Here is a 12,384-nt window from a genome sequence, read left to right on the forward strand (position 1 = left end):
GATTCATACAGTGTTTCATGTGATCTTAACTCGAATTAAGGATTTCCCGGATCTTAGCTACCTTTTCTACACTAAGAACTGACTTGGAGAATCTCTTTGAGCTGTTCTAAACCAGTTCTCATCTGTTTGCCGTCATTATCTCTGAATTATCCATGTTTTCATGTAGTTTCCTATATTCTTCCTTCTGGTCCAAGTATAAGCTTTCCCCACTTTATCAAACAACTTCCTACTCACTGTTATGAACAGAGGCAGCTCGGGAACATTGTCTCTCAACTGTGTTACAGAGTGCATTCCTACATTTCAGTGAAGTGTAAGGCTTTCCAAAGCTGCCGAATGTGTTTCTTCCTCTATTTCAATGGTATTCTGCCTTGTATAACACACATTTACCACTCTAGTCTCTTTTAAGTAAACAATACAGGATTCATACAGTGTTTTATGTGATCTTAACTCGAATTAAGGATTTCCCGGATCTTAACTACCTTTTCTACACTAAGAACTGACTTGGGCAATCTCTTTCAGCTGTTCTAAAGGAGTTCTCATCTGTTTACTGTCAGTTTCTCTGAATTATCCACGTTTTCATACAGTTTCTTATATTCTGCCTTCTGGTACAAGTATAATCTTTGCCCACTTTATCAAACAACTTCCTACACAATGTTATGAACTGAGGCAGCTCGGGAACATTGTCTCTCAACTGTGTTATAGAGTGTAGTACTACATTTCAGTGAAGTGTAAGGCCTTCCAAAGCTGCCGAACGTGTTTCTTTCACTATTTCAATGGTATTCTGCCTTGTATAACACACATTTTCCACTCTAGTCTCTTTTAAGTAAACAATACAGGATTCATACAGTGTTTCAGGTGATCTTAACTCGAATTAAGGATTTCCCGGATCTTAGCTACCTTTTCTACACTAAGAACTGACTTGGAGAATCTCTTTCATCTGTTCTACACCAGTTCTCATCTGTTTACAGTCATTTTCTCTGAATTATCCATGTTTTCATGTAGTTTCCTATATTTTTCCTTCTGGTCAAAGTATATGCTTTGCCCACTTTGTCAAACAACTTCCTACACACTGTTATGAACAGAGGCAGCTCGGGAACATTGTCTCTCAACTCTGTTACAGAGTGTAGTACTACATTTCAGTGAAGTGTAAGGCTTTCCAAAGCTGCCGAATGTGTTTCTTTCTCTATTTCAATAGTATTCTGCCTTGTATAACACACATTTACCACTCTAGTATCTTTTAAGTAAACAATACAGGATTCATACAGTGTTTCATGTGATCTTAACTCGAATTAAGGATTACCCAGATCTTAACTACCTTTTCTAAACTATGAACTGACTTGGAGAATCTCTTTGAGCTGTTCTAAACCAGTTCTCATCTGTTTACAGTCATTTTCTATGAATTATCCATGTTTTCATGTAGTTTCCTATATTCTTCCTTCTGGTCCAAGTATAAGCTTTGCCCACTTTATCAAACAACTTCGTACACACTGTTATAAACAGAGGCAGCTCGGGAACATTGTCTCTCAACTGTGTTACAGAGTGTAGTACTACATTTCAGTGAAGAGTAAGGCTTTCCAAAGCTGCCGAATGTGTTTCTTTCTCTATTTCAATGGTATTCTGCCTTGTATAACACACATTTACCACTCTAGTCTCTTTTAAGTAAAGAATACAGGATTCATACAGTGTTTCATGTGATCTTAACTCGAATTAAGGATTACCCAGATCTTATCTACCTTTGCTACACTATAAACTGACTTGGAGAATCTCTTTGAGCTGTTCTAAACCAGTTCTCATCTGTTTACAGTCATTTTCTCTGAATTATCCATGTTTTCATGTAGTTACCTATATTCTTCCTTCTGGTCCAAGTATAAGCTTTGCCCACTTTATCACACAACTTCCTACACACTTTTATGAACAGAGGCAGCTCGGGAACATTGTCTCTCAACTGTGTTATAGAGTGTAGTACTACATTTCAGTGAAGTGTAAGGGCTTCCAAAGCTGCTGTACGTGTTTCTTTCACTATTTCAATGGTATTCTTCCTTGTATAACACACATTTACCACTCTAGTCTCTTTTAAGTAAACAATACAGGATTCATACAGTGTTTCATGTGATCTTAACTCGAATTAAGGATTTCCCGGATCTTAGCTACCTTTTCTACACTAAGAACTGACTTGGAGAATCTCTTTGAGCTGTTCTAAACCAGTTCTCATCTGTTTGCCGTCATTATCTCTGAATTATCCATGTTTTCATGTAGTTTCCTATATTCTTCCTTCTGGTCCAAGTATAAGCTTTCCCCACTTTATCAAACAACTTCCTACTCACTGTTATGAACAGAGGCAGCTCGGGAACATTGTCTCTCAACTGTGTTACAGAGTGCATTCCTACATTTCAGTGAAGTGTAAGGCTTTCCAAAGCTGCCGAATGTGTTTCTTCCTCTATTTCAATGGTATTCTGCCTTGTATAACACACATTTACCACTCTAGTCTCTTTTAAGTAAACAATACAGGATTCATACAGTGTTTTATGTGATCTTAACTCGAATTAAGGATTTCCCGGATCTTAACTACCTTTTCTACACTAAGAACTGACTTGGGCAATCTCTTTCAGCTGTTCTAAAGGAGTTCTCATCTGTTTACTGTCAGTTTCTCTGAATTATCCACGTTTTCATACAGTTTCTTATATTCTGCCTTCTGGTACAAGTATAATCTTTGCCCACTTTATCAAACAACTTCCTACACAATGTTATGAACTGAGGCAGCTCGGGAACATTGTCTCTCAACTGTGTTATAGAGTGTAGTACTACATTTCAGTGAAGTGTAAGGCCTTCCAAAGCTGCCGAACGTGTTTCTTTCACTATTTCAATGGTATTCTGCCTTGTATAACACACATTTTCCACTCTAGTCTCTTTTAAGTAAACAATACAGGATTCATACAGTGTTTCAGGTGATCTTAACTCGAATTAAGGATTTCCCGGATCTTAGCTACCTTTTCTACACTAAGAACTGACTTGGAGAATCTCTTTCATCTGTTCTACACCAGTTCTCATCTGTTTACAGTCATTTTCTCTGAATTATCCATGTTTTCATGTAGTTTCCTATATTTTTCCTTCTGGTCAAAGTATATGCTTTGCCCACTTTGTCAAACAACTTCCTACACACTGTTATGAACAGAGGCAGCTCGGGAACATTGTCTCTCAACTCTGTTACAGAGTGTAGTACTACATTTCAGTGAAGTGTAAGGCTTTCCAAAGCTGCCGAATGTGTTTCTTTCTCTATTTCAATAGTATTCTGCCTTGTATAACACACATTTACCACTCTAGTATCTTTTAAGTAAACAATACAGGATTCATACAGTGTTTCATGTGATCTTAACTCGAATTAAGGATTACCCAGATCTTAACTACCTTTTCTAAACTATGAACTGACTTGGAGAATCTCTTTGAGCTGTTCTAAACCAGTTCTCATCTGTTTACAGTCATTTTCTATGAATTATCCATGTTTTCATGTAGTTTCCTATATTCTTCCTTCTGGTCCAAGTATAAGCTTTGCCCACTTTATCAAACAACTTCGTACACACTGTTATAAACAGAGGCAGCTCGGGAACATTGTCTCTCAACTGTGTTACAGAGTGTAGTACTACATTTCAGTGAAGAGTAAGGCTTTCCAAAGCTGCCGAATGTGTTTCTTTCTCTATTTCAATGGTATTCTGCCTTGTATAACACACATTTACCACTCTAGTCTCTTTTAAGTAAAGAATACAGGATTCATACAGTGTTTCATGTGATCTTAACTCGAATTAAGGATTACCCAGATCTTATCTACCTTTGCTACACTATAAACTGACTTGGAGAATCTCTTTGAGCTGTTCTAAACCATTTCTCATCTGTTTACAGTCATTTTCTCTGAATTATCCATGTTTTCATGTAGTTACCTATATTCTTCCTTCTGGTCCAAGTATAAGCTTTGCCCACTTTATCACACCACTTCCTACACACTTTTATGAACAGAGGCAGCTCGGGAACATTGTCTCTCAACTGTGTTACAGAGTGTATTCCTACATTTCAGTGTAGTGTAAGGCTTTCCAAAGCTGCCGAATGTGTTTCTTTCTCCATTTCAATGGTATTCTGCCTTGTATAACACACATTTACCACTTTAGTCTCTTTTAAGTAAACAATACAGGATTCATACAGTGTTTCATGTGATCTTAACTCGAATTAAGGATTTCCCGGATCTTAGCTACCTTTTCTACACTAATAACTGACTTGGAGAATCTCTTTGAGCTCTTCTAAACGAGTTCTCATCTGTTTACAGTCAGTTTCTCTGAATTATCCATGTTTTCATACAGTTTCTTATATTCTGCCTTCTGGTGCAAGTATAATCTTTGCCCACTTTATCAAACAACTTCCTACACACTGTTATAAGCTGAGGCAGCTCGGGAACATTGTCTCTCAACTGTGTTATAGAGTGTAGTACTACATTTCAGTGAAGTGTAAGGCCTTCCAAAGCTGCCGAACGTGTTTCTTTCACTATTTCAATGGTATTCTGCCTTGTATAACACACATTTTCCACTCTAGTCTCTTTTAAGTAAACAATACAGGATTCATACAGTGTTTCAGGTGATCTTAACTTGGAATAAGGATTTCCAGGATCTTAGCTACCTTTTCTACACTAAGAACTGACTTGGAGAATCTCTTTCATCTGTTCTACACCAGTTCTCATCTGTTTACAGTCATTTTCTCTGAATTATCCATGTTTTCATGTAGTTTCCTATATTTTTCCTTCTGGTCAAAGTATAAGCTTTGCCCACTTTGTCAAACAACTTCCTACACACTGTTATGAACAGAGGCAGCTCGGGAACATTGTCTCTCAACTCTGTTACAGAGTGTAGTACTACATTTCAGTGAAGTGTAAGGCTTTCCAAAGCTGCCGAATGTGTTTCTTTCTCTATTTCAATAGTATTCTGCCTTGTATAACACACATTTACCACTCTAGTATCTTTTAAGTAAACAATACAGGATTCATACAGTGTTTCATGTGATCTTAACTCGAATTAAGGATTACCCAGATCTTAACTACCTTTTCTAAACTATGAACTGACTTGGAGAATCTCTTTGAGCTGTTCTAAACCAGTTCTCATCTGTTTACAGTCATTTTCTATGAATTATCCATGTTTTCATGTAGTTTCCTATATTCTTCCTTCTGGTCCAAGTATAAGCTTTGCCCACTTTATCAAACAACTTCGTACACACTGTTATAAACAGAGGCAGCTCGGGAACATTGTCTCTCAACTGTGTTACAGAGTGTAGTACTACATTTCAGTGAAGAGTAAGGCTTTCCAAAGCTGCCGAATGTGTTTCTTTCTCTATTTCAATGGTATTCTGCCTTGTATAACACACATTTACCACTCTAGTCTCTTTTAAGTAAAGAATACAGGATTCATACAGTGTTTCATGTGATCTTAACTCGAATTAAGGATTACCCAGATCTTATCTACCTTTGCTACACTATAAACTGACTTGGAGAATCTCTTTGAGCTGTTCTAAACCATTTCTCATCTGTTTACAGTCATTTTCTCTGAATTATCCATGTTTTCATGTAGTTACCTATATTCTTCCTTCTGGTCCAAGTATAAGCTTTGCCCACTTTATCACACCACTTCCTACACACTTTTATGAACAGAGGCAGCTCGGGAACATTGTCTCTCAACTGTGTTACAGAGTGTAGTACTACATTTCAGTGAAGTGTAAGGCTTTCCAAAGCTGCCGAATGTGTTTCTTTCTCTATTTCAATGGTATTCTGCCTTGTATAACACACATTTACCACTCTAGTCTCTTTTAAGTAAACAATACAGGATTCATACAGTGTTTCATGTGATCTTAACTCGAATTAAGGATTTCCCGGATCTTAGCTACCTTTTCTACACTAAGAACTGACTTGGAGAATCTCTTTGAGCTGTTCTAAACCAGTTCTCATCTGTTTACAGTCATTATCTCTGAATTATCCATGTTTTCATGTAGTTTCCAATATTCTTCCTTCTGGTACAAGTATAAGCTTTCCCCACTTTATCAAACAACTTCCTACACACTGTTATGAACAGAGGCAGCTCGGGAACATTGTCTCTCAACTGTGTTACAGAGTGTATTCCTACATTTCAGTGTAGTGTAAGGCTTTCCAAAGCTGCCGAATGTGTTTCTTTCTCCATTTCAATGGTATTCTGCCTTGTATAACACACATTTACCACTTTAGTCTCTTTTAAGTAAACAATACAAGATTCATACAGTGTTTCATGTGATCTTAACTCGAATTAAGGATTTCCCGGATCTTAACTACCTTTTCTACACTAAGAACTGACTTGGGCAATCTCTTTCAGCTCTTCTAAACGAGTTCTCATCTGTTTACAGTCATTTTCTCTGAATTATCCATGTTTTCATACAGTTTCTTATATTCTGCCTTCTGGTCCAAGTATAAGCTTTGCCCACTTTATCAAACAACTTCCTACACACTGTTATGAACAGAGGCAGCTCGGGAACATTGTCTCTCAACTGTGTTACAGAGTGTAGTAGTACATTTCAGTGAAGTGTAAGGCCTTCCAAAGCTGCCGAACGTGTTTCTTTCCCTATTTCAATGGTATTCTGCCTTGTATAACACACATTTTCCACTCTAGTCTCTTTTAAGTAAACAATACAGGATTCATACAGTGTTTCATGTGATCTTAACTCGAATTAAGGATTACCCAGATCTTAACTACCTTTTCTAAACTATGAACTGACTTGGAGAATCTCTTTGAGCTGTTCTAAACCAGTTCTCATCTGTTTACAGTTATTTTCTATGAATTATCCATGTTTTCATGTAGTTTCCTATATTCTTCCTTCTGGTCCAAGTATAAGCTTTGCCCACTTTATCAAACAACTTCGTACACACTGTTATAAACAGAGGCAGCTCGGGAACATTGTCTCTCAACTGTGTTACAGAGTGTAGTACTACATTTCAGTGAAGAGTAAGGCTTTCCAAAGCTGCCGAATGTGTTTCTTTCTCTATTTCAATGGTATTCTGCCTTGTATAACACACATTTACCACTCTAGTCTCTTTTAAGTAAAGAATACAGGATTCATACAGTGTTTCATGTGATCTTAACTCGAATTAAGGATTACCCAGATCTTATCTACCTTTGCTACACTATAAACTGACTTGGAGAATCTCTTTGAGCTGTTCTAAACCAGTTCTCATCTGTTTACAGTCATTTTCTCTGAATTATCCATGTTTTCATGTAGTTACCTATATTCTTCCTTCTGGTCCAAGTATAAGCTTTGCCCACTTTATCACACAACTTCCTACACACTTTTATGAACAGAGGCAGCTCGGGAACATTGTCTCTCAACTGTGTTATAGAGTGTAGTACTACATTTCAGTGAAGTGTAAGGCCTTCCAAAGCTGCTGTACGTGTTTCTTTCACTATTTCAATGGTATTCTTCCTTGTATAACACACATTTACCACTCTAGTCTCTTTTAAGTAAACAATACAGGATTCATACAGTGTTTCATGTGATCTTAACTCGAATTAAGGATTTCCCGGATCTTAGCTACCTTTTCTACACTAAGAACTGACTTGGAGAATCTCTTTGAGCTGTTCTAAACCAGTTCTCATCTGTTTGCCGTCATTATCTCTGAATTATCCATGTTTTCATGTAGTTTCCTATATTCTTCCTTCTGGTCCAAGTATAAGCTTTCCCCACTTTATCAAACAACTTCCTACTCACTGTTATGAACAGAGGCAGCTCGGGAACATTGTCTCTCAACTGTGTTACAGAGTGTATTCCTACATTTCAGTGAAGTGTAAGGCTTTCCAAAGCTGCCGAATGTGTTTCTTCCTCTATTTCAATGGTATTCTGCCTTGTATAACACACATTTACCACTCTAGTCTCTTTTAAGTAAACAATACAGGATTCATACAGTGTTTTATGTGATCTTAACTCGAATTAAGGATTTCCCGGATCTTAACTACCTTTTCTACACTAAGAACTGACTTGGGCAATCTCTTTCAGCTGTTCTAAAGGAGTTCTCATCTGTTTACAGTCAGTTTCTCTGAATTATCCACGTTTTCATACAGTTTCTTATATTCTGCCTTCTGGTACAAGTATAATCTTTGCCCACTTTATCAAACAACTTCCTACACAATGTTATGAACTGAGGCAGCTCGGGAACATTGTCTCTCAACTGTGTTATAGAGTGTAGTACTACATTTCAGTGAAGTGTAAGGCCTTCCAAAGCTGCCGAACGTGTTTCTTTCACTATTTCAATGGTATTCTGCCTTGTATAACACACATTTTCCACTCTAGTCTCTTTTAAGTAAACAATACAGGATTCATACAGTGTTTCAGGTGATCTTAACTCGAATTAAGGATTTCCCGGATCTTAGCTACCTTTTCTACACTAAGAACTGACTTGGAGAATCTCTTTCAGCTGTTCTACACCAGTTCTCATCTGTTTACAGTCATTTTCTCTGAATTATCCATGTTTTCATGTAGTTTCCTATATTTTTCCTTCTGGTCAAAGTATAAGCTTTGCCCACTTTGTCAAACAACTTCCTACACACTGTTATGAACAGAGGCAGCTCGGGAACATTGTCTCTCAACTGTGTTACAGAGTGTAGTACTACATTTCAGTGAAGAGTAAGGCTTTCCAAAGCTGCCGAATGTGTTTCTTTCTCTATTTCAATGGTATTCTGCCTTGTATAACACACATTTACCACTCTAGTCTCTTTTAAGTAAAGAATACAGGATTCATACAGTGTTTCATGTGATCTTAACTCGAATTAAGGATTACCCAGATCTTATCTACCTTTGCTACACTATAAACTGACTTGGAGAATCTCTTTGAGCTGTTCTAAACCATTTCTCATCTGTTTACAGTCATTTTCTCTGAATTATCCATGTTTTCATGTAGTTACCTATATTCTTCCTTCTGGTCCAAGTATAAGCTTTGCCCACTTTATCACACCACTTCCTACACACTTTTATGAACAGAGGCAGCTCGGGAACATTGTCTCTCAACTGTGTTACAGAGTGTAGTACTACATTTTAGTGAAGTGTAAGGCTTTCCAAAGCTGCCGAATGTGTTTCTTTCTCTATTTCAATGGTATTCTGCCTTGTATAACACACATTTACCACTCTAGTCTCTTTTAAGTAAACAATACAGGATTCATACAGTGTTTCATGTGATCTTAACTCGAATTAAGGATTTCCCGGATCTTAGCTACCTTTTCTACACTAAGAACTGACTTGGAGAATCTCTTTGAGCTGTTCTAAACCAGTTCTCATCTGTTTACAGTCATTATCTCTGAATTATCCATGTTTTCATGTAGTTTCCTATATTCTTCCTTCTGGTACAAGTATAAGCTTTCCCCACTTTATCAAACAACTTCCTACACACTGTTATGAACAGAGGCAGCTCGGGAACATTGTCTCTCAACTGTGTTACAGAGTGTATTCCTACATTTCAGTGTAGTGTAAGGCTTTCCAAAGCTGCCGAATGTGTTTCTTTCTCCATTTCAATGGTATTCTGCCTTGTATAACACACATTTACCACTTTAGTCTCTTTTAAGTAAACAATACAGGATTCATACAGTGTTTCATGTGATCTTAACTCGAATTAAGGATTTCCCGGATCTTAACTACCTTTTCTACACTAAGAACTGACTTGGGCAATCTCTTTCAGCTCTTCTAAACGAGTTCTCATCTGTTTACAGTCAGTTTCTCTGAATTATCCATGTTTTCATACAGTTTCTTATATTCTGCCTTCTGGTGCAAGTATAATCTTTGCCCACTTTATCAAACAACTTCCTACACACTGTTATAAGCTGAGGCAGCTCGGGAACATTGTCTCTCAACTGTGTTATAGAGTGTAGTACTACATTTCAGTGAAGTGTAAGGCCTTCCAAAGCTGCCGAACGTGTTTCTTTCACTATTTCAATGGTATTCTGCCTTGTATAACACACATTTTCCACTCTAGTCTCTTTTAAGTAAAGAATTCAGGATTCATACAGTGTTTCATGTGATCTTAACTCGAATTAAGGATTTCCCGGATCTTAGCTACCTTTTCTACACTAAGAACTGACTTGGAGAATCTCTTTGAGCTGTTCTAAACCAGTTCTCATCTGTTTACAGTCATTTTCTCTGAATTATCCATGTTTTCATGTAGTTTCCTATATTCTTCCTTCTGGTCCAAGTATAAGCTTTCCCCACTTTATCAAACAACTTCCTACACACTGTTATGAACAGAGGCAGCTCGGGAACATTGTCTCTCAACTGTGTTACAGAGTGTAGTACTACATTTCAGTGAAGTGTAAGGCCTTCCAAAGCTGCCGAAGTGTTTCTTTCACTATTTCAATGGTATTCTGCCTTGTATAACACACATTTTCCACTCTAGTCTCTTTTAAGTAAACAATACAGGATTCATACAGTGTTTCATGTGATCTTAACTCGAATTAAGGATTTCCCGGATCTTAGCTACCTTTTCTACACTAAGAACTGACTTGGAGAATCTCTTTGAGCTGTTCTAAACGAGTTCTCATCTGTTTACAGTCATTTTCTCTGAATTATCCATGTTTTCATGTAGTTTCCTATATTCTTCCTTCTGGTCCAAGTATAAGCTTTGCCCACTTTATCAAACAACTTCCTACACACTGTTATGAACAGAGGCAGCTCGGGAACATTGTCTCTCAACTGTGTTACAGAGTGTAGTACTACATTTCAGTGAAGTGTAAGGCCTTCCAAAGCTGCCGAACGTGTTTCTTTCACTATTTCAATGGTATTCTGCCTTGTATAACACACATTTTCCACTCTAGTCTCTTTTAAGTAAACAATACAGGATTCATACAGTGTTTCATGTGATCTTAACTCGAATTAAGGATTTCCCGGATCTTAGCTACCTTTTCTACACTAAGACCTGACTTGGAGAATCTCTTTGAGCTGTTCTAAACGAGTTCTCATCTGTTTACAGTCATTATCTCTGAATTATCCATGTTTTCATGTAGTTTCCTATATTCTTCCTTCTGGTACAAGTATAAGCTTTCCCCACTTTATCAAACAACTTCCTACACACTGTTATGAACAGAGGCAGCTCGGGAACATTGTCTCTCAACTGTGTTACAGAGTGTATTCCTACATTTCAGTGTAGTGTAAGGCTTTCCAAAGCTGCCGAATGTGTTTCTTTCTCCATTTCAATGGTATTCTGCCTTGTATAACACACATTTACCACTTTAGTCTCTTTTAAGTAAACAATACAGGATTCATACAGTGTTTCATGTGATCTTAACTCGAATTAAGGATTTCCCGGATCTTAACTACCTTTTCTACACTAAGAACTGACTTGGGCAATCTCTTTCAGCTCTTCTAAACGAGTTCTCATCTGTTTACAGTCAGTTTCTCTGAATTATCCATGTTTTCATACAGTTTCTTATATTCTGCCTTCTGGTGCAAGTATAATCTTTGCCCACTTTATCAAACAACTTCCTACACACTGTTATAAGCTGAGGCAGCTCGGGAACATTGTCTCTCAACTGTGTTATAGAGTGTAGTACTACATTTCAGTGAAGTGTAAGGCCTTCCAAAGCTGCCGAACGTGTTTCTTTCACTATTTCAATGGTATTCTGCCTTGTATAACACACATTTTCCACTCTAGTTTCTTTTAAGTAAAGAATTCAGGATTCATACAGTGTTTCATGTGATCTTAACTCGAATTAAGGATTTCCCGGATCTTAGCTACCTTTTCTACACTAAGAACTGACTTGGAGAATCTCTTTGAGCTGTTCTAAACCAGTTCTCATCTGTTTACAGTCATTTTCTCTGAATTATCCATGTTTTCATGTAGTTTCCTATATTCTTCCTTCTGGTCCAAGTATAAGCTTTGCCCACTTTATCAAACAACTTCCTACACACTGTTATGAACAGAGGCAGCTCGGGAACATTGTCTCTCAACTGTGTTACAGAGTGTAGTACTACATTTCGGTGAAGTGTAAGGCCTTCCAAAGCTGCCGAACGTGTTTCTTTCACTATTTCAATGGTATTCTGCCTTGTATAACACACATTTTCCACTCTAGTCTCTTTTAAGTAAACAATACAGGATTCATACAGTGTTTCATGTGATCTTAACTCGAATTAAGGATTTCCCGGATCTTAGCTACCTTTTCTACACTAAGAACTGACTTGGGCAATCTCTTTCAGCTCTTCTAAACGAGTTCTCATCTGTTTACAGTCATTTTCTCTGAATTATCCATGTTTTCATACAGTTTCTTATATTCTGCCTTCTGGTGCAAGTATAATCTTTGCCCACTTTATCAAACAACTTCCTACACACTGTTATAAGCTGAGGCAGCTCGGGAACAT

This window comes from Pipistrellus hanaki, assembly GCF_964339955.1.
Source record: "Pipistrellus hanaki genome assembly, chromosome: 15".
NCBI lineage: Eukaryota > Metazoa > Chordata > Mammalia > Chiroptera > Vespertilionidae > Pipistrellus > Pipistrellus hanaki.